At 46.2% G+C, this 25,877-nt stretch overlaps 1 protein-coding gene across 2 annotated transcripts in view; it reads left to right on the top strand.

The window, feature by feature from the left end:
- The window catches only part of ADPRM (ADP-ribose/CDP-alcohol diphosphatase, manganese dependent), a 283,736-nt gene that overhangs the window by 154,892 nt on the left and 102,967 nt on the right, over positions 1-25,877 (top strand). The gene's annotated exons all lie outside the window — the stretch shown is intronic.

Genomic DNA, 25,877 nt, shown 5'->3' on the forward strand with positions numbered 1-25,877 from the left:
ATGCATCTGGAATAGAAAATGCACAAGAACAGCCTGGAAATTTTAAAATAAGAATCAGGGGTTTGAAGGGGTAGAGATACGTAACAAAGTTATGGTAAGTAAAGCAATATGGGATCGATGTATAAATAGCTGGAGAGATGAACAGAACAGAACGGAGTCTAGAAAAACCCACGTTATCTACGGGAATGTAGTATGTGATAGCAAATGCATATCAGACCAGTGGCAGAAGACAGATGTTCAGACCATAGCGAAAATTTGAAACAAATGCCCCGCCATAGAAGATTAATGGAATACCTTTCAAGACTGTGCATACACTGGATGGCCAAACAAAAAAAGTCGGTACAGAGAAGCTCATAATATACTGTTAAATGAAAGAAAACAAAACTACAGAACGATAAAAGATATAGGAATGATTAGCATTTTCTAAACATGCACATATAGGTGTATATTTGTATTTACAAAGTCACAAATGCAAATGTCCAATCCTGTCCCACTTTTTAAAAAGATTTTATTTATTTATTTTAGAGAGAGAGAGACAGAGAGGGTGTGAGCAGGGGCAGGGGCAGAGGGAGAGAGAGAGAATCCCAAGCTGACTCCTCGTTGAGTGTGGAGCCCAACACGGGGCTCGATCTCATGACCCTGAGATCAGGACCTGAGCTGAAATCAAGAGTCAGATGCTCAACCGACTGAGACACCCAGGCACGCCCCCCATCCCATCTTTTTTAAACCAACTTTAACTGAGGTAGTAAATATATCAGCAATGGCTGCATGCCTCCACCTTACCTCCCAATCTTGGCTTCAGTGTCCAGTCTTGCAGACTGGGCTCCCACGTGGCTCCGGGAACCCTCTGTGAAGCAGACCACATTCCCAACCATGTGGCTCCAGGGAAGAGCTCCATGGTCTATTTTCCCGGGTCACAACTCCTCCGTGATGCCCCTTCTTTCCTTCCATCATCATGTGCTAGGTGTAGCACTCATAAGTCGGAGAAGTAACACAGTAAGTAGACTCCACCATCATCCAGAGCGAAATGGAGTGGCCTTGCCTGAGAAGTAAGACCATGGAAAACTCTAGAAGGGCAATGGGAGAGGAAAATGAACCATCGAAACCATCCACATTCCCATCTCTTAAATGGCCAGTCGAGAAAAATCCCCCCAATCCAAGCAAATTTTTCACCCTTTCCATCGTCTCCCCAGATATCTGGAACTGAGATTGAGTTCACCTCATTGTACGAACACTGTGCTTGGCACACCCAGCCTTACCTTCATGCTGGTCCCCACCTGGACCAATTCTGCCTCATCCTATTGCACCCAAATCATGACAGTTTACCAAGACTCACTGCCTCATTCCTGACCACCCTCCAACCCGTTCCTGCTGCAAAATTTCAGGAACACGAGGTTAGGGACCCAGGGAGGTGGGACCGTGTTGTAGCTGGATATATTCTAGAACAAATTCCTTACATTGCTTCTGAAGAGCTCCCCAGCCTGGTGGTGAGGAAACAAGAATTAACTGGCAGCAAAGGAGCTAAATTACCACCTATTGCTCTGCTCTTATAATTGGGTTATTAATTAAAACATAACTAACAGCAGACTCATCCACATAAGGAAACATTATGTGCTTCTTTTTCAGACCATTGTCACAAAATATGAAAACTACATCTTGTAAGGTGAGTGTTCTCAGAACTGCTTAGCAACCTCAGATTTAATTGTCACCCAGTTTATAAAAACATGCAGTTAATTATCGTCTCTCGTAGCTGGACTATCACGTGCGTGAAAAAGCCACTGAGGTGACTGTGTCATGACACAGACAGATCACCCTCAGTGGGGTTCACCCTGGGAGGATAGTTCAGAATTTGTCTGTTGGGAGATCCTTGAAATGGTCTTCGTGAGGACGCATAATTCTATAATAAAAAGAATTCCAAGTGGGTTTTCCATGAAGGAAAACACCTCTTGCTAGCCATATGGTACAATTTCTGAACAAAGCCCAGTTTAGTATACCCATCAGTGACAAGTGTTTGTGTCCCATAACAGTCATAGGGAAAATTTAGGGGTGATGACAAAGAATCCAGCGTTGGGTTTGAAAATAAGGAGACTTGAGTCTAATGCCAGGTTTCCTGCCACTGGCTTATGAACCTTGATTCCAACTTTTCCTGATTAAGCCTTAGTTTCTTCATCTGTGAAACAGGTGGGACTTTGAAAGAATGAGTTGGTAGGCTTTGGGCAGTGGTCAGCGAGTACAAGAAGGTATAGACATCATGGTCTTTTGATAAAATGCAGGGATGTGGGGCATCTGGGTGGCTCAGTCGGTGGAGCGTCCAACTCTTGGTTTCAGCTCTGGGATCATGGGATCGAGCCTGGAGTCTGGTTCCGGGCTCAGTGTGGAGTCTGCTTGTCTCTCTCCCTCTGCTTCCTCCCCCTGTTCCCTCTCACTCTTTCTAAAATAAATAAAAATAAATAAAATCTAAAAAAAATAAAATAAAATGCAGGAACGCGTCTGTACGAGTGGGGTTACCCACCACCCAAAGCCCTTCTGCCCACACCCCTCGCCTATGGCCTCTCCATTGCTCTGGCTGCGGTTCCCTCACCTGGATCTCCCCATCATGCATCCAGTAAGGTTTAATATCTGGCCCAGCAGGGACCTCCTGACATGACACATCGTTGTCAGGGTCTTTACTTGAGTCCTTGTACCTCCGCCATGCCCATGGCTAAATAACTTACATATTATCTCTGACGGTAGCAACGTACTCAGAGAAGAGCATTACCCACGTTATGAATCAGTGGCTGTTGGCATTTCCAACAAACAGAAGGAAAAGTGATTTTCGGAGTTTCCCAACTGTCCCTTTGGTTTGAGCCAGCTGGGGTCGAGCATTGATTTCCGGCTGTGTCTATTGATACACAGTTGTACTTGCACCTCATAAAGAGAAGAACATCCTATTAATGGCAGAGTTTGGATCATTCAAGCAAGGATTAGAATGAAGATGACCTTGACTTTGGAGATAATTAGATTTAATTATGCAAATACAATTTGAATCCTAAAAGCTGATAAATAAAATTGTTTTCAAGCATCCAAGTCACTCTTTAGAGGTGGCCATCGAAGTGATGATGATGATAGCTAGACAGTCCCCGCAAGCCATACTTTATCCATGTAAAGGGTGGGGTAACACTACACTTCGTTTCGAAAATCCTGTCAGCAGCCCTGTTTATTAATGGTGAATTACTGAAGACTCCGCGATAGGTTTTCTCTCACCCAGAAGCGATTTTTTAATATCTTTGAATGCCTAGCACATACTCGTTCATTCATTCAACAGTTATTGAGACTTCACTCTTGTGCCAGGTGTATGAGCTAAGGGCTGGAATAAAGGCATAAAAGCGTCTTCACTAAAGGACCTTCCAGTCTAGGAGAGAAGGAGACACACTAACAAAAAATAGGATGTGGTAAGCAAGCTGTATTAAGGGACACTTTTCGGTCATTTCCCCTGGCCTCTTGCATTTCCATTCTTCCCGAAACCCACTTAGCATGACCCCACTGCTTTCCCTTGTGCCTCTCGGCTGCTCCTTCTTAGTCTTTTCTGTGGGCTCCTTTTCCTCCACCCAGACAATTAGAAGCTGGAGACCCCTGGCACCTGTCCTCAGCCCCTTTCTCTCCTCATGCTCTGTGCTCTTCCCAGATCATTTCTTTCACTTCTGTCATTCTAATTACCACCTCTCTGCCAGTCTCTTAAGGGCAGCCCTTTCTTCTGGACCTATATATCCAACAGCTCATGGCCATCCCCACTTGGATGTCTCAAACTCAACATGTCCCAAACAGAATTCAGTGTTCTCCAACTGTGCCCGCCCCAACCTGCTTCTGTTCCAATGTCCCCCATTTTTTATAAATGACGTGACTGTCCATCCAGTTGGTCAAGCCGGGAACCTGACAATCACCTGGCAATCCTCTCCCTTGCACCTCAGGTCCCACAAGTTACCCATACCCCCTCAGCATTTCTTGAGCATTTCCCCAGTTCCGCAGCCACCACCTGAAGTTGGTCCTCACCTTCTCTTACCTGGATGGGGTAACTTGTTGGTGTCTCTAGCACCACCAGCTCACCTCTGCAGGGCGGATGTGGTGATCTGTGTCTGTTTGGGATCTGAGTAGGTCTATAATAGCCACCATTGAGGTCTGCTGTGCCTATGAGTCAGCGTGCCTCCTTCTCAAAGACCCCCGTCCCATTTCCTGGAAGCCACTTTTGTATAGTGAGATCCCCCGCTCATTGAATTAGGGGTAAACGCTCTGACCCAAGCTAGCTCAGTTGAATTCCTTCTCTGGGAATTGTGAATTGGGATGAACAAGCACCATTTTGCATCTCTCTGTAGGGCTAGGACAATAATTTATAACCTGAGGGCTGTAAGAGGGCTGCTGTCTACCCTATTTTTGGAGAAGCAGAGAAAGCAAAGCATGGGTTGTTACTGCAGCCTCACTCCCTTTGGGGGATGGCTGGGGTCTATCAGGGACATCACCGCACTAGTTTGGACCAGGTGACTCCCGATCGACTGGTTTAAGATTCCATTTCTGGGAAAGCCGAGACAGTAATTAAGTTAAGCCTTGGTTTGGTGATGTGGGCTTAGCATCAGCAATGCCATTTTGGGGACTTTTGTCTTGTTTATCATGCACGTAAGCTGCCTTGAGCCCATCTCTATTCCTCCAGCCAAACGGTTTTGGCTCATACCGTCATGTTAATGCCCCCCACCCCCTAGGCTCCCCTTGACTTTAAGATACAACCCCAATTCCTAAGCCAGCCCAAAGGCTTGGATTATCATTCCAACATTCTTTTGGCCTCAAACCCCTTTGTTCCCCATGCTCCAGGCACCCCAGAAAACTCCCAGTTCCCCGTCATGCCATCCTCTCTTCTGTCCCCGTCCCACCACACTCCTGCCTGGAATGCCCCCTGGTCCTCTCCCCACCTACTAGTGCTATGCTCCTCCTTCAGGCCTCACCATAAAAGCGGACTCCTCAGGAAGCCAGCTGTCTCGCCTTCCAAGCTGGGCTTCTGCCTCTCTGTATTTCTTTGTACTGCTCCCTACACCTCCCCCCACCTACCACGCTTTAGCTCTGAGGGCAGGAGCCATGTCTGCTTCATATCGTCATCCAGCTGTATGCTCCGCTACCAGTGTGGGGCCTGGCACGTGGATGGCCATCAGAATATGTCTGTGAGTGAATTGATCGCTGGCGGGACTTTGGAGAAGGAGCTGCGAAGACTGCATGGATAGCCGGGGAAGGTTTTACAAAGGAGCTGGTGTCTGAGGTGAGCTTTGAAGGATGGAATAGGAGGATCTCATCTGAGACACTCACTCCTTAGGAATTTGGGGACATGGATGGGACCCTTGGGGATGGGCCTGGGCTTTTAAGTCAGATGCTCCTGTAACTGTGGGACTCTACCTGCAAGGACTAGAGTGAAGATTAGAAATAGCAAATATCAAGTGGCCGACATTACTTTCCAATAAATGAAAACAATCTTTTTTTTTAGATCAATTCCACAATGCTATGGGGCCTTGCATAAATCATTTCAACTCTTAGAACCTCATTTTCATGATCTGTGTTATCACTTACCTTCTCTCCCACATTTAATTATTGTCAGGAGTGCATTTCCGGACCTCTGAAATTTATCATCATCATCATCATCATTGCTAATTATTGTAATCATCAGATCTTGGGGTCCACAGCGAGGTGACTCCTTCCTTCAAGAATCAGGCAATCGTTCTTTGCCTTTGAGAGTTAAATGGTGCTGTATGCAAAGTCACTAGAAATATACAGAATGGTTCCCAGACCAGCAGCATCTGAATGTAACTTGGCTGAATATATTAACATATTTAAAAAGAGTACGTCAATCACAGAATGGAGGAACTGAAAAAGTTGTCACACGGGCAAATGGGGCTTAGCCAACAGAAGTGCCGCATCTCTGTTTCCAAAGATAAGACCATCCCTAGAGTGCATCGATGTCCTGAAGATGCCAATCATTTCCTCCCTGCTCCCCAATGCCTTCTTAAAGACGCAGCCCAAATCGGCTGCCCCAGATGTGGCAGGCCTTTGTAGGAATGCACTTGCTCCTAGCCCCTCCACGCTGACCATGACTGATAGAGTCCGAAGTGAAGCCCAGATTAGAGCCCAGCTTATCACTTGATTGTTCTGACCATATGGAGCAGGGATGGGGAGACCGAATCAGTTGGCTGTGGGGGGCCCCGAGCTGGAAGTTTGGAAGGTCACCGGGACAGAGGCTGCCCTCTTGGGATGGCCATGCTGAAGCCTTGTGCAAACAGGGGATTTAGCAAAGATGTGTCTGCAAGAAGAGAATAAATATGATGCCTGGAAGAGTGGAGAGAGGTGGGGTGGAGAGAGGTGGGGCAGAGAAAGAGACAGAGATAGAGAGAGAGCCACTGATTTTTCTGGTTCTATGAGCCTACCTATGCTTCTAAATAGCCTTCCTTTCTAACTTGAGCCTCAGTTGGCAGGGATAGGTCCATGCAACTAAACCATCCTAACTAAGATGGAACTTTAGCTAACAGACTTGCCCATTTCAGTTCTCTCTGGCAAGGTTATCCTGCCGTGGGTGGGTTGGGTGGATCAGGCTATTTCAGGCTGACATGGCCAGGTAGGGATTTAAGTCCTCCTCCCTCTCCTCCTCCTCCTCTTCTTTTTTTTTTTTTTTTTGAGATTTTATTTATTTGAGAGAGAGAGAGCATGAGCAGGAGGGAGAGGGAGAGAGAATCCGAAACAGACTCCGCACTGAGCACAGAGCCTGATGTGGAACTTGATCCCATGACTGCGAGATTATGACCTGAGCCAAAACCAAGAGTTGGATGCTTAACCGACTGAGCCACCCAGGTGCCCCAAGCAAGCCCTGCTCTGCTTCTAAGATGGACAGCCCACCATTGCTCTCCCACACCACAAAAGCTAGCACCTCACCACATAATGATCTGGTTTTCATGTGCTATATTGTTTTTCTATTGCTGATGGACAAAAATTAACACAGATGTAGTGACTTAAAACAATACACCTTTTTTACCTGCAGTTCTGTAGGCAGGAAGTCGGACATGGGTCTCACTGAGCTGAAATCAAGGGGTCGGCTGGGCTGCACTCCTTCTTGTGGGTCCAGAGGGAAATCACTTCCTTGTCCTTTTCCAGCTTCTAGGGGCCGTCCACATTCCTTGTCTCGTGGTCCCCTCCTTCATCTTCAAACCAGCAGCATAGCTGCTTCCTGCTCCTACTCTGTTGTCCCGTCTCTTTCTCTGACTGTCCACCTGCCACTTGTAGGCCTCTGGTGATTATGTCAGGCCCACCTGGATAAGTCGGGCGACTCTCCCATCTCAAGGCCAGCTGACCAGCAACCTTAATTCCATCTGTCACCTTAACTCCCCCTTTTCCATGTAACCCTAACCGTTCACATGTTCTAGGGATTAGGTTAGGGACATCGGTGGGGGACCCATCACTCTGCCTACCCCATGTACCTTGACTAAAGAGAGAGAGAGAACACAAAATATTGATATATAGCATTCTTTAAAAATACTCATTTGGTTTCAGAAGCTTCAGGGTTAAATGAGTAAACTTGGAGACTTTCCTTCTCTGATTGGTACATTAAAACATGAATCCACACTTTGGTGGAAGGAAAATGGGTTTTCCAGTCCTCCGGGGCTGGACTCCCTCCTACCACGTCTAGGACTTGGGTGCATCTAGCTTCCTCCTCCATAAAATGCAGATAATAGTATTGTTTTGGGGATTAAATGAAATCAGTTTTTTTTTCCAAAACTTAATCAACACCTATTTTTTTCTCTTTCCCTTTCTCTTCTCCTTTTCGTTCCTGTCATGGTGGCCTGGAAGCATGAACTAGATATACTAGGGATTCTTCTAAGCGAGGGAGTGCTCACTGAGTCTTGGCTGCGGAAGTGCCCCGGGGCCAGGACTCTGAAACAAGCCTTGTGCCATGATGGCAACCCATAATCATCTCTTGCTTCTTTCCCTCCCCCATATATGGGACTTTTTTTTATCTCTGGGAGTGGGAACCCCTGCCGTGTGTCTTTCTGTCTTTCTTTTCTTGCAACATACAATGACAAGGGTCAGAGAGCCAAGTATGGGATGTATTGGGGGCTGCCAAGTAGGCAGCCATTGGGTGCAAAGGACCCACAAAGGAACGATGAATATGAACTCCCAAATGCTTAATAAGGGAGCTGCCAGGACAGTGATCCTCAGGGCCTGAGTGATGGGGTATTGGAGAATTCCCAATGGACTGCTTCCTGGCCATGGCCTATAACAAGCTTCGTCCTTGTCCCTTTGAGCAGCTTATTATTTCTTTAAAGTATTCGCTGTCTATGTGGGTAAACTCTGTGCTTGGCTATAATGACAGTCATGGGCTTCTCACGGGGACGTTTTCTTCTTTTATGTTTGAAAGAGCTTGGAAGCCTTTGGCCTCATCGCCTTAGTCATTCAGGATGGAGTTAAGTGAAGGACCTGCTAAGCTGGTTTGTAGTAGGGAGACTCAATCTGGCTGGATTTAAATGATGCCCTTATGGAAATGCAACCCGCTCAGATATCAGAGACTCTTTGCAAAACATTCTGCAAAGTTACTCCTGTTTTAACTGAAAAAGCAGTGTGCTAATTGGGAAGTGTGGTTCCTTTCAAACCTTCCTTTCCTTTCAGTTTCAGACACAGTACCCATGTAGACCTCAATGACAGCTCACAAAACATCGTCACGCAGGTTGGCACTTCTTCTGACTCTTGAGTTCCGGGTGGAATCTCAGATTCAGACAGGCCAGTGTAGAAATCCCAGCTTTCCTGAAACTATCAGTCGCTTGGTCTGAGTCTCCTTTCTCTCAACTGTAACATGGGAACATTGGTACTATTTCACAGGATTGTCCTGCCAATTAAAGGCCCCTCGCACAGAACCAGACCCTTATTAAGCATTTGGGAGTTCATATTCATCGTTCCTTTGTGGGTCCTTTGCACCCAATGGTTGTATGTGCTTTCATTGAAACTAGCTCTGTCTGGGGGCACCTGGGTGGTTCAGTCAGTTAAATGTCCGACTCTTGATTTTGGCTCAGGTCATGATCTCAGGGTTTTGAGATCAAACCCCACATGGGGCTTTGCGCTCAGCATGGAGTCTGCTTGTCCCTCCCCCACTCTCCCTCCCCCCACTTTTGCGTGGTCCCCCAAAACTAGCTCTGTCTCTCAAAAGTCTAATATTCAGGAATGGAAGATGCTTCAGGGACAGAGACCGTACCCACCTCTCCCTCCGTCATTCTTCCCCCAGTGGGGTAGGCATTTGCCTTTCCAGATCTGGAAATGAAGGAAGTAAGACTGCCCCGTGGGAGTGAAGCTGTGGGATAACAGAAAAGATATGCAAAGTCAGCTGCAAGAGAGGGCACAGTTCCCAGGTGGGCAAGCCCCCATGGTCACCCTCCCGTGATTCTTGACTTCCTCCCACATAGCTTGGAGACAAATGGTGGCCTAATGGAAGTAGCTCTGGGCTGTGCCTTTTCCAGGCCCGCATAGATGGCCCAGCACCTCCATGTGGGTCTACTTGGCACCCATTGTTCTCAGCTCTGGGGCCTCAGCTAGAACTCTGAGACAGGAAAAGTCTCATTTTAATCACCTCCTATACTTCGTTTTGCTTCATTAAGGTACAAAGAAATTGATTTCTCCCCAATGTATGTTTAGAGGCATATTTATCAGAAGAGCCAACATGCAGCCTCTCTGAGCACCGAGGCCCTCAGCAGGGACTTGCAGGTGATATATATGCTCCTCTCCCTGGAGGATGCACAGTGTGCCTTTTGGAAGATGCACTCGTCCCTTTCATTACTTTGTTTAAGAACACCAGTCAGTGGTCACAGATACGGATCCCATCTGTTTCCTGTTCCAGAGAAGGGAAAGATATGACACGCACCATGTAGACCCACATACGCCAGGGACTGTGTCCAGAACTGATATCACACTGGTGACCATAGTAACCTCTGCCGGAGTGGATCCCGTGGTCTAGCAGACCAGGTGATAAGAAGCAGCCTGGAGAAGGAGGTGGGATATGAACTGGGGCCAAAGGGCTTCATGGCTCGCTCTCAGAGACATCCTATGGGAAGGAGTTGGGAGTGGACAGTGTGAGGCTTTCCATGGCAGCCGGGAATACTGCCTGTGCCAAGATGCTGCCTTCACAGAGACCACCAGCATCAGGACGATCCAGACATAATCCCTTTCCTTCCGCCAAACCACATCCTGGGTTAAAAGTGAGTAACATGAGCGGAATCTTTTTTCCTCCTGTCCTTGCTGCCAGACCACTGACCAGCGAGAGCCCCCTTTAGGATTTCGAGTCACACAGGGTGATGGAGGAGCAAATTCCAGGAGAGAAGAAAGAAACAAGCTGACCAGATGCCCCCTTCTCCCCAACCCCTCCCCAGTTCCTAGTGCCCTAAATGGTTGGGGGGAGCTGAGTTATATATTAGAGTGAAGTTTTAAATGGGGTTGGGCCAAACTTTAATAATGAAAAATGCCCCAAAGCCCACAAAATTGGACCCGGATCCCATGAAGAATAAAACAGCAAAAACATGGAGGGTTTGAAGTGCCTTATATAATAAACTCACTCAACCATTGGAACAGCCCCACAGGGCAGGTGTGGTTATTAACAGTCCCCTTCTCTCCCACGAGGGAAATAAGACACAGAGAGGTGAAGTACCTTGCCCAAGGTATCCAGCTTGCACCTTGACTCCAGAAACAGTGCTCCCAACGCTGTCTGACCATCTGCCTCTCCTGCAACTCCATGAATCATCCCATCACGCATTCGAGGCCAGGAGCTCTCCAAGGTTCTGGAGAGCGCCTCAGAGGCCGGGGCCAGACAGCATAGGATCACACTACAGACCACGATTGTATTCTGAGTTAAGGGAAACCACAGGCGTGCAAATCCCAGCCCTTTTTATGTCTTCTTCACACTGTCCTAGTTACGCAGCACGGTGCTGGCATCTATTAAACAATTAGTACGTGTTTATTGAATGAAAGTAAAGGGGGAGTGGATTCTTAATTATCTTCAAAAATTTCATTTTCCCACAGCCCAATTAATTTTAAAGAGACTCAAGTATTTCTACAACATCATGGCAATAATAATGATATTATTAATAATTGCAGTCGCCATGCGCGGAGCATAATGCTCCAGGCTCAGGGCCAGGGACTTTATGTTGACTCTGATGTATCTATGATACAGAAACTCTACGTCCCGCCAGTCCCCAGCAGTTTTTCCCCACGCGAAGACCCAACCCGGTCTGGGCTCACAAATCCCATAGGTGAAGAAGATGGTTTCTCAGGAGTGGCCACCAGGTGGCGGTGCGACACCATCCTCACCTCTGTACCTCGCCTTGGGGTAGCGAGCAAGGTGGGCCAGCTCGGAGGGGCTGGCAGATGGTTGGGAGCCTCTTGGTGACCACCATGGCCAAGATGGGGCCCAGGCACTGAGCCCTGTAGTTGGGGTTTCCAGTGAATGCCCACGAGGGGGTCTTTTGAAAGGACCCTCGCTGAGCTGTAGAGCATCTTCTTGCTGACATCTGAAATTGAGTCCCTTCATTTTAATTCAGTTTATCAAGGAACTGTGGAGGCTCAACTCTGGCCAACAGCCCTCTGTTTCCCTCCCTCTGTTTCAGACAAGGTTGGGCAGGAGGACAGGAAGGCCATTGGGCTCCACTCATGTCCAAGGAAGACCTGCTTAGGCATTTAATGTTATATCCAAATTAGGCTGTACCTAGGATCGTTACATTTCTCCTGGTGTCAAAACTGTTCATCTGTTCCATGAGAAATACTTCAGTTATACTACTATTTTGTACTCTCTTTTAGCATATCTTCTTCTTTCTTCTTCTTCTTTTTATTATATAAGCATCTTTAAAACTTGGAAGTGTCCAGTGCTCCTCTCTCAATCTTTGAAGAACTTCAACTAAAATGCTTGCAGTCCCAGCAATATGACTCATTGGTCATGTTTTCACTCATCCTGTGGTTTTTGTTATCACGAATTCCCTCTTCTGGAACTCTTTCCTCTCCCCTGGGCTGGCTAACTCCTGTCTGTTCTTCTGGTCTCGGACTGAACATTAGCTCTTCTGCAAAGCAAGCCCTTGGGTGCTCCTAAAGCACCCAAATTTACCCCCATTGTAGTGTTTAATGCGCTGTTATTCTTGTGTCCTTCCCTGTGTCTACCAAGAGATGAAGGGTCCTCAGTTTGAGATCTACAGACCTTTAGGCCATCCATAAAGCCCCAACATTTGAATTATTTACCAACTGCCACAATAATAGTAGATCCAAACGACCACAATACCTCAGTGGCCTCCTATGCTAAGTGACTATTACTGGGGCTTCTTTCAAGGGCTCTACTTAGCTTGATTGGGCTTGTTTAAATCTTGGGATGCCTGGCTGTTGGCTGATCTAGGTTGGCCTTTGCTGGGGCAGCTGGGCTCCGTTCCCCATGTTTCTCATCTCCCTTCTGGGTGAGACAGCTAGCCCAGGCTTGTCCTTCTCGTGGTGACAGTGGAAGCACAAGATATAAAGCCCCAAAGTGCAGGCTCGTTTCAAGCTTCAGCCTCAGTCATTCCTACTAATACCCCACTCACAAAGCAAGTTCCACAAATAAACTAGCCCAAAGCAAAGTGGTGGGGGCAGGTCTTGCCAAGCTACATGGCCAAGGGCATGATGCAGAAAAAAAAAAAAAAAAGGAAAGGATTAGGGCTGGTGCTGCTGTCTACCAAGGATTGTATGCCAAAATACCGTATAATTTCTGGAAAGATGATCTAAGGTTTTCGCCAGTTTTTCGCCGTGACCCACATCCCCCGGATTTCAAGAACCTCCAATATCTACTCATCCTCGAATTCAGGATCTACACCGACTTAATTTTTATGTCTTTAAAGCCTAGAGTAAAACCTGGAGCATAGTAGATACGGAACAGCTATTTGTTGAATGAATGAGTAGTGAAAGAAAGAAAGAATGAATGAATGTAGGTGCACACCCTATGCGAAATTCAGGGGATAGAGAATTGAACCATAGGAGGCTTCTACCCTCAAGGAGCTTCTGAGAGAGCCTTTGGACGGGATTTGAAGTCAGGATGTGGGTGGACAGCGCTCAGCCTCAGCCAGAATAAAGTGTGCATCATTAGGAGACCTTAGGGATGGAAGTCAAGGAAGGATTATTATTCCTGGAGGAGACAGAATAAATGAATACACTTGACTTCTTCGGGTGCCAGCGTGGGTTATCATACAGAAACCATACGCTAGGCAAATAAACATATACGTGGGCTTAAAAAAAATGCAAGTGGAGACCTTATGTTTATTGGTGTCACGAAGTGAATAATGAATTTTCTTAGCAGCTCCTTCTAGAATCCTGACTCTCAGAGGAGGAAATTGGCTCGGCCCAGGAAAATATCTTGATATGCTGCTCAGGGCAGAAGGTGAGACCCCCCTCCCCGCCAAAGGCATGGCTGTCCAATACAATGAATTGTTTGTTTTCTCCTCACACAGAAGGAGCGAGAAAAAGGGATAGAAGAGCGTGGGGTAAGGGAGGAGATAAAATCTGGGGTAGTAAATCACAGCTGAGACCCACATAGGAGAAAAGAGTAAGAAATCCCTGTAAGAAAACTGGTAAACAATGCCTGGGCCTTTGCAGAAAATGTCTAATAAGTGTTTTTCAGGGTATGGCTGGGACGTGTTCTGTGTTTTGTGACCCCGAATTTATGGCACTCTCAAATGCATCCTGCATTTTGTTTGTCCTAGCTTTGTTGGTTGTCTTTGTTATGCTGCTGTAGGAACTGGGGAAAAGATTGAGTTACTCGGTAGGATCAGTGTGGTCTCAAACAGATGCAGCAGACTTGGAAGCAGGAGCTTTGAGGCGGACGTGCCTACGCTCATCTTTGGAACCTGGGGAAGGCTTCGGACACCCAGACACTGTGGAGCCCAGGACTGGCCCAAGCTCAGCTAGATGGTGTGTCAGTCTGTTTGTGTCCGATGGCCACTCAGTGCTTGCGTAACTGTGGGCTGGCTTCTTCAATTCTCTGCCTCTGTTTCCTCTCCTCTAAGCTGGGGATAAGAGTAGTGTCTCCCCGAGGTCCTAGGAAGAGTTTAGCAAGAGGGCGAAGCATAGCACCGGGCACATATACTCATGCATGTCAGCTATCACTGGTTTATTAAGTATAATAATAATACTTACTATTATTATTATCATTGCTTTTCTTGTTATTAATAGCCGACATCTGAGGAGCACTGGCTTGGTGGGCTGGAAGTCACACAGGACTGGAAATCAGAAAGCCGGTGTCTGGTCTTGGCTGTGCCCCGGGGGCCATGTGCCCTTGAGAAAGTCACCAGGCTTCCCTCCTTTTCTCTATTAACTGGGGGGAGCATTTGACAAGGCTCTCTCCAAGGGTTGATTTTTTTTTCCTTTCAACCTGCAGGAGGCGCCATGGCCCCACAGCTCAGCCCCTGGACTCCCCACCCCACAAAGCCCAACTTGACATTGAAGGAGGAACCCTAGGTTGCAGTCCACTCCAAAATCCATTTTCCCCACTCAGCACAACACCGAAATGGGACTGACTTGGTGCGTTTGTTTACACCCCTTGGGAACTTACTTCCCGTTCACTTAATTACCTGATACTCAGACATTGCTGTGCAAAATTCGCCTCAGATACATTTTGTAAAGTCATCTAGAAGCGCTCATTTGGTGCTTTGATTAAAATGTGCAATCTTCCCCAGGCTTTGGCATGTTGTTAAATAATCGCACCTCCAGTGAGAAAGTAAACAGCACACTCTGGGGCACAGAGAACAAGATAAATGTGGTGCGCATCCAGCAGATATTTTATACTCCATCCCCCAGGCAAACAGATGATAGCTGGGTCAAGTGCTGTGCGGATGAATGCCACCTTTCGGTTGCTTGCTTCTTGCTATCTTGTTGGGAAGAAGCATGACCCAGAAGCAGAGCAGAACCCCTCTGCCCGACCTTTCCTGCCTCCATATCTGCTTGACTTGGACCCAGTCTTGGAGAGCGAATGACCAAGGTTTGATAGCCCGCTGGAAACCTGGCTCAGCCCCAGGCTCTTCCGTAACTGCTTTGCACTCACTGTGCAGGGGTCAGGGGGCTGGACGCGGGACCCCCTGCTTAGAGGGCAGATGATGCCCTTGAGAAGTTGCCAACTTTGAGCCAGGCCCCCACCTTTCTCAGTAATTAGTGATATTGACCTTCAGCATTTCACTTTACATTTCTTCCTTCTTTTTCTTTCTTTTTTTTAAAGATTTATTTATTTATTTTAGAGAGACAGAGAGAGAGAGATCAAGTCGGGGAGGGGCAGAGGGAAAGACTCTTCAAGCAAACACCCCACTGAGTGCAGAGCCCGATGTGGGGCTCTATCCCACGACCCATGAGATCATGACCCGAGCTGAAACCAGGAGTCAGACACTCAACTGATTGAGCCACCCAGGTGCCCCTTTTCTTCTTCTTCTTTTTTTTTAATAAAATGAGGAAGCTTGGCATTGCAGATAGCCCTAGGTGAGATTCACTTGCACAATGACCTTGAGCAGGTAATTTATAAATACCTCCCTGAGACAGTTTTTTCATCTGGAAAAAGTGGCTGAGAGTTGACATGAGAATTAAACCACTTGAGATAATGTGTTTAATGCATGGCACACAGAGATTGTGCCTGTTGGGGTGATAGTGTGCTGGTTTGGAATGAGTAAGGGTCAGAATTGGGTTTGAATCTAGGTTCTGTCAATTTTTAGCTGTGACTTTAGGCAAGTTGCTTATTTTCTGTGGGTCTCCGTTTCCTAATCTGTGAACAGAAATAATAAATACTCATTAGGCAAGAGGAAGATGACATTAAATTAAATGAGGTGATCTATATTACATACACATCTACCTGTCTGCGTAGAGTAAACCCTCCATAAGCGCTATATCATCAAAGTGATGGTGATGACCGATGGCATAATGAGCCAGTTCTGAGCTCCAGAACCTTTGGGAAGTCTATCCAAGATGATGCCCCAACCACTGTGGTTTAAGAAGAAGCTGAAGGAAGCTGGCCGATGAGGGTGTTTATGGGAAATTCTTTTCCCTAGTGTTCTGACTCCAAGGTATGGGAATTGAGAGTCTAATCACCAAACAGACATAGGTCCTTCCTGGATTTTCCTTCTTGTTCCACAGGGCATAACAAGGAACCTAAGGAAGTAGGGGGGAAAGAGGAAGACCATCTGACGCCTTCCCAGTTTGCTATCTATCTATCTATCTATCTATCTATCATCTATCTATTTATCTATTTATCTATCATCTATCCATCCATCCATCCTTGATCAAGCTCTCACTATGTACTTTCTAGTTTTGAGGTTTTAATTTAGACAAATGGCATGGGACCATCTCTCCTCTCCCATGTGTCTACTTGCATCTCCAAGCTGACACAGGAAAGATTTATTCCAGGCACAGGATGCTGGAAGCTTTCCTGTCCCGGCCTCCCTGGGTCTGGGGGAGACATGGTTGTATCAGGGCAAACTGAAAGTGGATCTCCCCTGCCCTTCACCATCTACCCTAAGGTTGCCTTACATGTAGATGAAAGCAGAGGCAAAGCTATTTGAGAAAGTGAATGCTTGAGAATATGAAATTCCGAAGACAAATTAATTTGGGCATGACTACAACATATTTTTTCCCCCAAAGCTAAGTAAGACATAAATCTGATCCTTAAGAAGTTAACATAACTTAAGATCTAGAAGCCATGTTCCTTCTTATCTTGGGACCTTGAACATGCTAGTAATACATGCTTAATTCATCCTTACCCTTTGCAACACTTAATCAACAATGTGACAGATGATATATCATCAATTGCTCAATGTTCAATGGAGTGTAAGCTCCAGGAGGGCAGGGATCATTCATACTACAAATAGCTACAATTCACCTATATACATTCCAGGCACTGTTTGAGCCCTGCAGATGCACTTTGCCTCATAGAACTTTCAGTCTCATTCCAGGGATGGGAATAAATGGTATTACTACTACTTAATATGGTGGTTGGGTGGCATTCAAGATTTCTGAAAGATGTGAGGGACCGTATCATGAGGATATCTGGAGAAAGAGCATTTGGGGAGAGGGAATGGAAAGTGCAAAGGCCTTGAGGCTGGAACATGCTTGGTATGTCCAAGAAGTAGCAGGGAGATGAATGTGGTTGATGCAGAATGACCCAGTTCTAGAGTGGTGGAAGATGAAATCATAAAAGTAGCAGGTGGCCCTGGCTATTATTCTGAGCCAGAGGGGAAGCTGTTTTTGAGCAGAATTGGTAGCATGATCTGATGAACATTTCAAGGATTCCCTTGGCTGCCATGTGAACAGACTGCCATGAGCGGAGACTAATTTCCTATTACACAGTCCAAGTAAGTGTGGCTTAGACTAGGATGGTAAGAAGCAGATGGTCTACATATCCTGCAGGAAGAATGTTGAGCAGAGTACCATGTACCAGTTATCAATCCTGGGGAAGAACTCCAAACACTTCTGCCCACTGCATCTTGGTTTTGAAATCACCAAGGAAGACACAACGCAGTCTAGCACTGCGTGGAATGATGCTTTACTTATGGAGACAAGAGGCAGAGCAAGATCAGCTCCAATAGTGTGGATCAGTCCCTCGTGGCAAGCAGGGCCTCCCAACAGCCAGCACACGACAATTGCCTATGCACACCCCTCTGGTGCTGCATTGGAAGGACCTCAACCTCTCTCCCATGGAGCTGGAAATAATGGAAGCTGGGGGCATGCCTGAGGACCACTGATATACACGCTTAAGCAGAATAAGGGAACACTCACTGTGCCTGAAACAGGGAAAGATATGCCCACATGAGAAATGGTAAGCCCGCACAGGCTGTGCCCACTCTGTAATCTCTTGGTAAGGAAGCATTCCAGACCCAAAGCCCATTCTTTGAACCCAAGTGGAGGTAGAAAGACTGCATGAAATTGCCTTTCCCAACAGTCTGTAGGATTTGTTGTTTGAGTGTTGGGACTGGCGGGGAGGAGGCAAGAAGGACTCCAAGGCTTTTAGGTAGAAAACTTGAGGTACCAGTTACTGAAGACTGGAGGGGCGCATGTGTGTGCATGTGTGTGTGTGCATGAGGGTGATCAGGAGTTGGGTTTTGTTCCTGTGGAGTTTGAGGTGCCTATTAGAAATCTCACTGAGATGCAAAGTTGAGTTTTGCAAAGCTGAGTTGTCTGGAATTTAGAGGAGAGGTCTAGCTGGAGATAGAAATTTGGAAGCCATCACTGTACATGAGTTTTAATGCCCCTAGACTAGATGAGATCCCTCGATGGGAAGGCAGATAGGTACAAGGAAGCTGAGGGCTGAGTCTGGGTCCCTCCAAAGTTTAGAAGTCTGGGATACGAGCCAGGACCAGGAGAGAAGACCAAAAAGCAGTAGCCAGTCATGTAGAAGGAGAAGTTAGAGAGAAAAAAAACATTCTGGAGGCAAATCGTAGGAGAGTTTTAGAAAGAAGGGAGGGACAAACTTTGTTGAATGTTTCTGGGATTAAGTAAGATGAAGACTGAGAACAGACCATGGGATTTGGAAACCCAGAAGTTATTGAGGACCTGGATAAGAACTGTTTTGGTGGCGCTATGGGCAAGCCAGTCTGGGAAGATTGGGTTCAAGAGAAAAGGGGGGCAGAGAAATGGTAGGAACTGGAAGGGAGTGAAGAGTCAGGAAGGCTCTTTTCCCTGCCCTCCCCCCCCTAATCTGATAGGAATGATCAAGAAGAGAGGGGAAAATGTGATGATGCAATGGGAGGGAGTGATTGACTGATCAATGACTTGGGTATTGAAAAAGAGAATGAAGATACAGGTTCAAGCGGAGGGGTTGGCTTTAGACAGGAGCTTTTTGGTTCATCTATGGTAGTGGGAGGGAAGGCAGAGTATACAGGCCAGATGCCCCGAGGCTAGTAGATGTGTTGTTGGGAGTCTGCAGAATTCTCTTCTGATTGCTTTTATTTTCTTAGCTGAGAGTGAGGAGCAGGCAAGAGAAGTTATAACACGATTGTTTAGTTCTCTGATCGGATTTCCTCAGAATTACACCGGGCAGGAAAGTTGATGAATGAATGACTTGGGAAATGTGGTAGGATCGCAGATAGCATTTGGGCCCATTGAGCTTGGTTGTCACGCATTCCAAGTGAGCCAGTCAGAACGCTTGCGTATTTTTCTCCCACCAAGTTCAGTTGCTTGGATGAAGGCTCAGAATGGTTAAGAAAGTGAGATTTGGTAAGGGTTGTGTTTTTCTCCAGATGTGTGTTAGGGGAGGAGGAAGAAAGGATTTAGAGCATATGCTAGAGAGTAGTGATAACAATACATATCAAGTGTAAGCAGGGTAAGAAGAAAAACAAGGAAATAAAGGGATTAAGGGACAGTAAGCAAGGGGTAACCACCATTGCATTTAGATTACAGAGGGGTCAGTAATTTTTGGAACTGACTAACTAAAGATAAAAGGCAGTGGTTGGAGAGTAGGATCCTCCAAATTAAGATAATGGTGTAGTGAATTACCTGTATGAAGAGATCTAGAGTATGGCTGTGGGAGGGAGTGGCTGAGTTAGGATGAATTAGAAAGGGACTGAAGGCAGTCATGGAACTGAGTGTCCAGGACATTACAGGGGTTTTCTCTGTGGAAAGAGAATTCACTGAGAACCCAACCTGAAATACTACTGGAGAGGGAGACAATGAGCCAGGTGCTCAGCTCTTATGAGGAATGAGGGGAATGTCCGAGGGGTCTATAGATGGCCCCCTAACCAGAGAGTTCGGTCTGGCAGCATGACCTTCGAAACCAAGAGTGTTGTGGGGTTAGGGGTAGAGGTATGGGAGATTGATAAAGATCAGGGAAGATTCCTACCCCACCTCTAGGCCCAGTGGAACAAGGGGTAGGAGAATGAAAAGAACAGCGAGTTCTTGAGAGGACAGCAGAGGAAGGTGTGTCCTTAAGTAGAGCTTTGAGATTTTTTTTTTAAGGTGGGTTCTAGACCCATAGGGATCTGGCCTCCTCCAAGAGCTGCCTCCCTGCTGCAGTCATGTGGCCCCTTCCTGGAATTGTCTTTTTTTTGGCCACAGACCCTTCTGTGATGCAATATATTACAGGGGTTAGCATCACACAGGCTTTGAAGTCCGACTGCCTTGATTCAAATCCAACCTGCATTCTTGCTCCACTCCTTATTAACTCTGTGAACTTAGGTTAATTGATTAAACTTTCTGTTCTTCAGTTTTGTCATCAGAAACACAGGGGTAATAATGGGCTTAATTACGGGGTTGTTGTGAAGATTAATGGAATCAATATAGGCACAGTGCTTGGAATGGTGCCTAGAACATGGTGAGTGCACATATTAGTTCCCGCTATTAATATTATTATTTTTAAAATTAATATCCTGCTCCTGGTGTGTTCCTTATTCTGTTGGGACAGAAAGGGGAAAGAACCATTTAGGGATGCAACTGAAGGTATAGGGATTTTGCTGATAATGGACTATGGGTTCCAGAGGATCCAATGGGAGGATCTGAGTAGTTAAGGGTAGCAGGTTAGGTGGGGGTAGAGGTCTAAGGGATAATATGAGCTGAGCTGAGGGAGTCTTAAGGCTTCTTATGCAGAAATGAGCAGAGATGAAGAGCAAGATGGAATCAGTCCTGTTGGTATCTCAGGTAAGAAGGGAAGGAGGCACAGTGTTGTGAGGGGCAGGGAGCCCTGCAGTTCCCTTCAGGTCTGCTGCTGGGAGGGCAAGGCTGGGTGAAGGGCCATCTTGCCTGGAACTTGGAGGTTCCCTCTTCACATCTGCCAGTGGACATGGTTAGTGTGGTTTGCAGCTGTATCCCTGGTATCTAGCATGGTGCTTGGCACAAGGAGAGCCCCACAACATCCTTGCTAAAGTAATGAAAGACACTTCTGGAGATGAACATACTGTCATGAGCTCCCCATCAGCTTGGCCTCTGCTAACACCTCACACTACCTTTTTTGGAAATCTGACTAATCCCTTGGTCAGATTCTTTCTGAACTGCACCAGGCATCCTGGTACACCTCTGTACCTGTGATGGTCTTGCCTGTAAAACAGTTGTCCTTGTAGCTCACCTCACCCAGAGTTGAGATAAAAGGTGTCATACAATGTTCCCAAAGCTGGGTTTCAGATTGCCTGAGCAGATGCTACTGCTGCAGAATAACCAAAAATGTTGAAATTGAAACCAGAAGGACTTGTTGAGCCTTGCCTTTTTCTGATGGGACAGATAGTTTCTTTTTTCCTTGGCTCAGTGCTCAAGATTTTGTGACATGAAGCCATCCTGCTGCTGTCCCCCGTGGCTGCCCATCCTTACCTGCTGTGGCCGTCTGCTCTTGGGTTATGGGCTGTGCTGATGAGCTCTGATGAGCTCATCGGGGACCTGGGTCCTAGGAGACAACACGTTGCAGACAGTAATCCGGGGGGTCGTAGACTGGATGGAAAATTACCCACAGGCATATGCTGTTTGGCTCGCATACTGTCTTAGAAAATCAGAACATTTTATGTAAAATTCCAGATTTATGGCTTTTTGGGGAAATCAAAAGGCTCAGCCACACTGACTCTGGGATCCTCCATGGCAACTCTTAGCTGGAGGTGCGTCATGACGCCCCCTGCAGGCAGAGCACTGGCTCTCTGAGTCAGTAGAGACCCCTTCATGCATGCTCCTTGTGACTCTAACATTTATATTATAGGTCTGCTTCTCACTGGGCACTGGCATTTAAAACTTGAGCTGCCCAACCTAAATAGAGGGGCATTTGAGGGCATGTGCAGAGTGTAAAGTAATCCGTGAAGGATTAATGACTATCTGGAATATTGATGTGCCGGCCACAGAATGGCACTTGGACCCTTTCTGGCTGTTTGTGAGAGTAAACAACTTACATAATCTCTAAAAAAAAAAAAAAAAAAGCAAAGACCTAACTAATTGACACATTCTGGTCTTCCTGGAAATTTTAAACTTAAATCAGGAGCATGGGAAACTATTGCGTAATATGCTTGAGAACACCGTGGTTATCAAAGTAGAAAAATGCCTGATTCCTCCCCAGCATAGTGGAGAATTTCACAGTTCCCTTTACTCCTTCGTATTGAAACAACACCAATTATCACCTGCTGGACTCTTCGTGGATTTTGTCACTTTGGAAACAAGTCGTGGAGTACTGCATTTTTTGTGTGTGTGAGCAGTGCAAAAAAAAAAAAAAAAAACTGAACAATCTCGCGACCGAGGTTATTTATTTTTTTCCCCCAAGAACAACTTAGTCCCTGACTAGCTGTGATCTTGGGTGAGTTGTTTAACCTCCACAAACCTTGGTTTTCACCTCTATAAATCTGAAAGTAACAGTTTTACCTTACAGTGTTTTCGTGAGGATTAAATCAACGGTCTACATAGAAGTGCCTGGCACAGAGCTTGCCACTGAGAAGCTTTCCACTGAATCTTTCTGTTCACGGCATTCATAAGGAAAGACCCCTAGCCAAGGGAGAACCCCTGGGAGGCCCACACAAGGAATCTCCGAGAAAGATGGGGAGACGGGGACTGAGGTTCTGCCTCATGGAACCAGCCCAGTCTGGAGGGAGGGTGGCTGTTCATCTGCTGGTCTGAGTTACCAGCTCTGGGAGACTTCTCTTCCTTCAAGAACCAGGTTTATAACATTTCTGCTCAAAACAATACTTGCCCCTGGGAAACATGCAAGGAAAAATTCTTTGGCCACAACTCTCTGGCTCTGATGTCTATTTCTTGGGGCCATTTCCCCAGGGAGGCAGGCAGGCCAATCAGCCTGGATTTTCTACAACAGCCCAAATCTAAGCTATTCCTTCTCCATTGGTCATTAACCTTGTTGAGGTAACAAGCATTTACAGTGCACCTTTTAATTGCCAGGTCCTGCATTAGGTTTTTGATACAATGATCAAAGACGTGCCTTAAGTAGCTGACAGTCTAGGGGAGGATGTGGATAAATAAACAGATGCTAAATATACTGTGACAAGCACTACAACTGGAGTATACTCAGGATGCCATGGGAGTTCATGAGAAGGGCAACAAAATCACTTTGGAGAGATTTGGGAAGTCTTTCTGGAAGAGGTAAGTTCCAACTGAGACATGAAGGATAAATACGGGTTTTCAGGCCAATAAGGAGGGAGAAGACAATTCAGAAAGAAGGAGCAGCTGTGCAAAGAGCCAGGGGAAGGCAACATGGCAGGTTTAGGAGTCCGCCAGTGCTCATCAAGACCAGAGCGCTGTTGAGAAGTCCCACCATCACGTAGGGCTTTGTTTGCTGTACTAAGGAGTTTGAACTTGATCCTTAAATTATTTCAGATACTCCAACATTTTGGGGCCCAGCCTGCATCTCTGAGACAACTTTGCATACCCAGAAGTGACCCACATAGCTCCCCTTTTGAAATGCACGGTCAACGTAGTTGTTACCTGGATGACATAGTCCATGTTCCTGAGCACACACACTTTACATTTTCAGAGACAGTCCCTTTTACACGTGTTTCATGGTCAGAACAATGCAACCCAAATTTTCATTTGGACAAATTAGAATTCACATATTTAACATAAAAATGGCCCACTGCTTCTGCTCCTAATGCTGCCACCACCGATGTACCCATCCTCACATCTCTGAGCTTTTAGGGACTTCAAATATGGCAAGTGCCCATTTCATAGACTTCCAACTCAGGTTTGCAAAATCATGGGTAATACTCTTTGTTTTGCCAAAACTGGATTTGATTTCTATCTTCAGCTCATGCCACTGGCAGGGGAAATTTAATCTTGGTTACATCAGGACAAACTGAACCAATTCAAGGGTTTCTCAGTCAGTTCCCCCTCCCCTATTTCCTCCATGATTGCACCTAACTTCCAGGAGGCTAAAGGGCTGTCCGTCAAGGCTTTGGGAGTGGCATCTGGCTCTTTGTCATCACATCTTCTCTTTGCTTCTACCACTACTGCTCAGTTGTCTCTGCCCTCCTTTGCTGGCCTCCTATGGGATGTCTGATCCCTCATCTTTTCCCTGATGGTTGGTTCATAAAGGCCACTTTTATCTCCACAAGAGGACCTGTAGACACCAAAGATTGAATGGGAAGCATTTGTCCTCTTACCTCATCACGTGGTAAGACCCTTGACTCAATTTCTTTATCATTCTGGCTCCATGGTGGGGTGGAGAACCCTAAGACCTTATTCACTTTCCTAGGCCCCGCTTAGCAGGTGAGCTATGATTCCTTCTTGGAATGAGGGAAGGAAGGCTCTTGGCCTTATGATTCTCCCCCAGTCCTACAGACCTGACCCCAAAGGGACAGGACACAGAGCAGACCACTCATAGGACCACTCATCACTTCACCCTTTTTCCATTTTAGGAGATTTTAATCTAATATAAGTGTTCATAAAAACCAGCTCTAACTGATCATGGGTTCTTTTTGCCTACTTTTTTTGGAAATAAACTTTCTGCTTGGGGTCTTTATGGGTTCTGCTTTGGAACTCCAGTATCCCTTTCTCTCAAACTGCCTCAGCCACAGGTTCAAACATTCATTTTGAAATACAAAAGCTGAGCATGACTTGATTGATTTATTTATTTTTATTGCTGTAACAAGAAACAACCTTCCCCAAGGACAGTTGGAACAAAACAGTCTCACTGTTGGTTAATGGAAGGTGGGAATAAAGGAGTATCCAGGCAAAATTCTCAAGGATAGAATATTCTTCCCCCCCAAAATGTTACTCATTGTGAGTAATAAACAGGCAGCACTGTTGGGTCTTAAAGTGGGCTGTAGTAGAAAGAGGGGGAGTAGAGTCCATAGTCCATGTGACCATGACATATGTCCATAAATATAGTCCACGCTGCCCATAGTTTAGAGTACTAGGTGGTACCAGTCTGGAAACTAGGGCCTGTTTACTTTCCTCCCTACTCAGAAGGTATATCAGAATGCAAGAGTGCTGGAAATGCTATGCTAACAAAAACATCCACTCTAATCTCCCTCCCCTCCCCTCCCCTCTCTTCTCCTCTCCCTCCCACTCTCTCCCTCCCTCTCTCTCTCTCTCCATATATATACTCTTTACAAGCCTGTGCACCCAGGAGAAAGTGATGGCTGTTGCTTACTGTGTCCTGTAAGTGCAAAAGGATGGTAACCTCAGTTCTGTCCAGTGAACTCACTGCAAAGTTAGACCAAAACACAGTAGCAGCTTCCTGGTTGTTTGTCTCTGGAAGAGTCAAGCCATGGAGATCCCAGGACCATGATTCCAACATATGGCGTAAAGAGGAAATCTCCTGGTCCTTATTGCGCTGTGTTTATAAAGGCCGAATGGGTATCAGGGACTTCTTCTGAACTCTCTTTCCAAGGTTGGGCATTAAAGTTGTCTGTTTATTTGTTGGCTTGCTTCTTCTAATGTTAACTGGGAGAGTTGAGCTGCCTTGAGCAGAGATAGCATAGACTCTCCACAGTATGCAAATCCTTTGATTAGCCTCAGAGACTGAGCTCATCATGAGCCCCAAACTCAAAGGATGACATTCTAGCTTTGAATGAAAAGTTTACCTTCAAGTGACTAGGACATCCTTGGTCCTTGGAGATCTCTCTGGTGTTTTGCATCAGAATGGCTCTTAGACATTACAAATCTGTTTATTCAGGTCTCTGGCATGGTGTTCTATAAAGGGTTAGCCCAGAGGTCTTGGGACACTCAAACCGTACACATTCGAAAAAAAGGACTGACCCTCTAATCAGGGAGACCTTCTAAGCCCTCAGAGTTTTCTGCCTGATAAGAGAGTCTTTGTATATCTCAGGCCTTGGGCCACCTCAAATAGTTTATGGCCACAGTGTAATTTATGGTGAATGCCTGCTTTTGTTCACCTGGAGCCCTGGGCCATGCTATATCTGCTTCAACTCTGGAGGGGCCTAAGTGTGAGT

The sequence above is a fragment of the Mirounga leonina genome, unplaced genomic scaffold, assembly GCF_011800145.1.
Source record: "Mirounga leonina isolate KUSES-001 unplaced genomic scaffold, KU_Mleo_1.0 Mir_488, whole genome shotgun sequence".
Lineage (NCBI taxonomy): Eukaryota > Metazoa > Chordata > Mammalia > Carnivora > Phocidae > Mirounga > Mirounga leonina.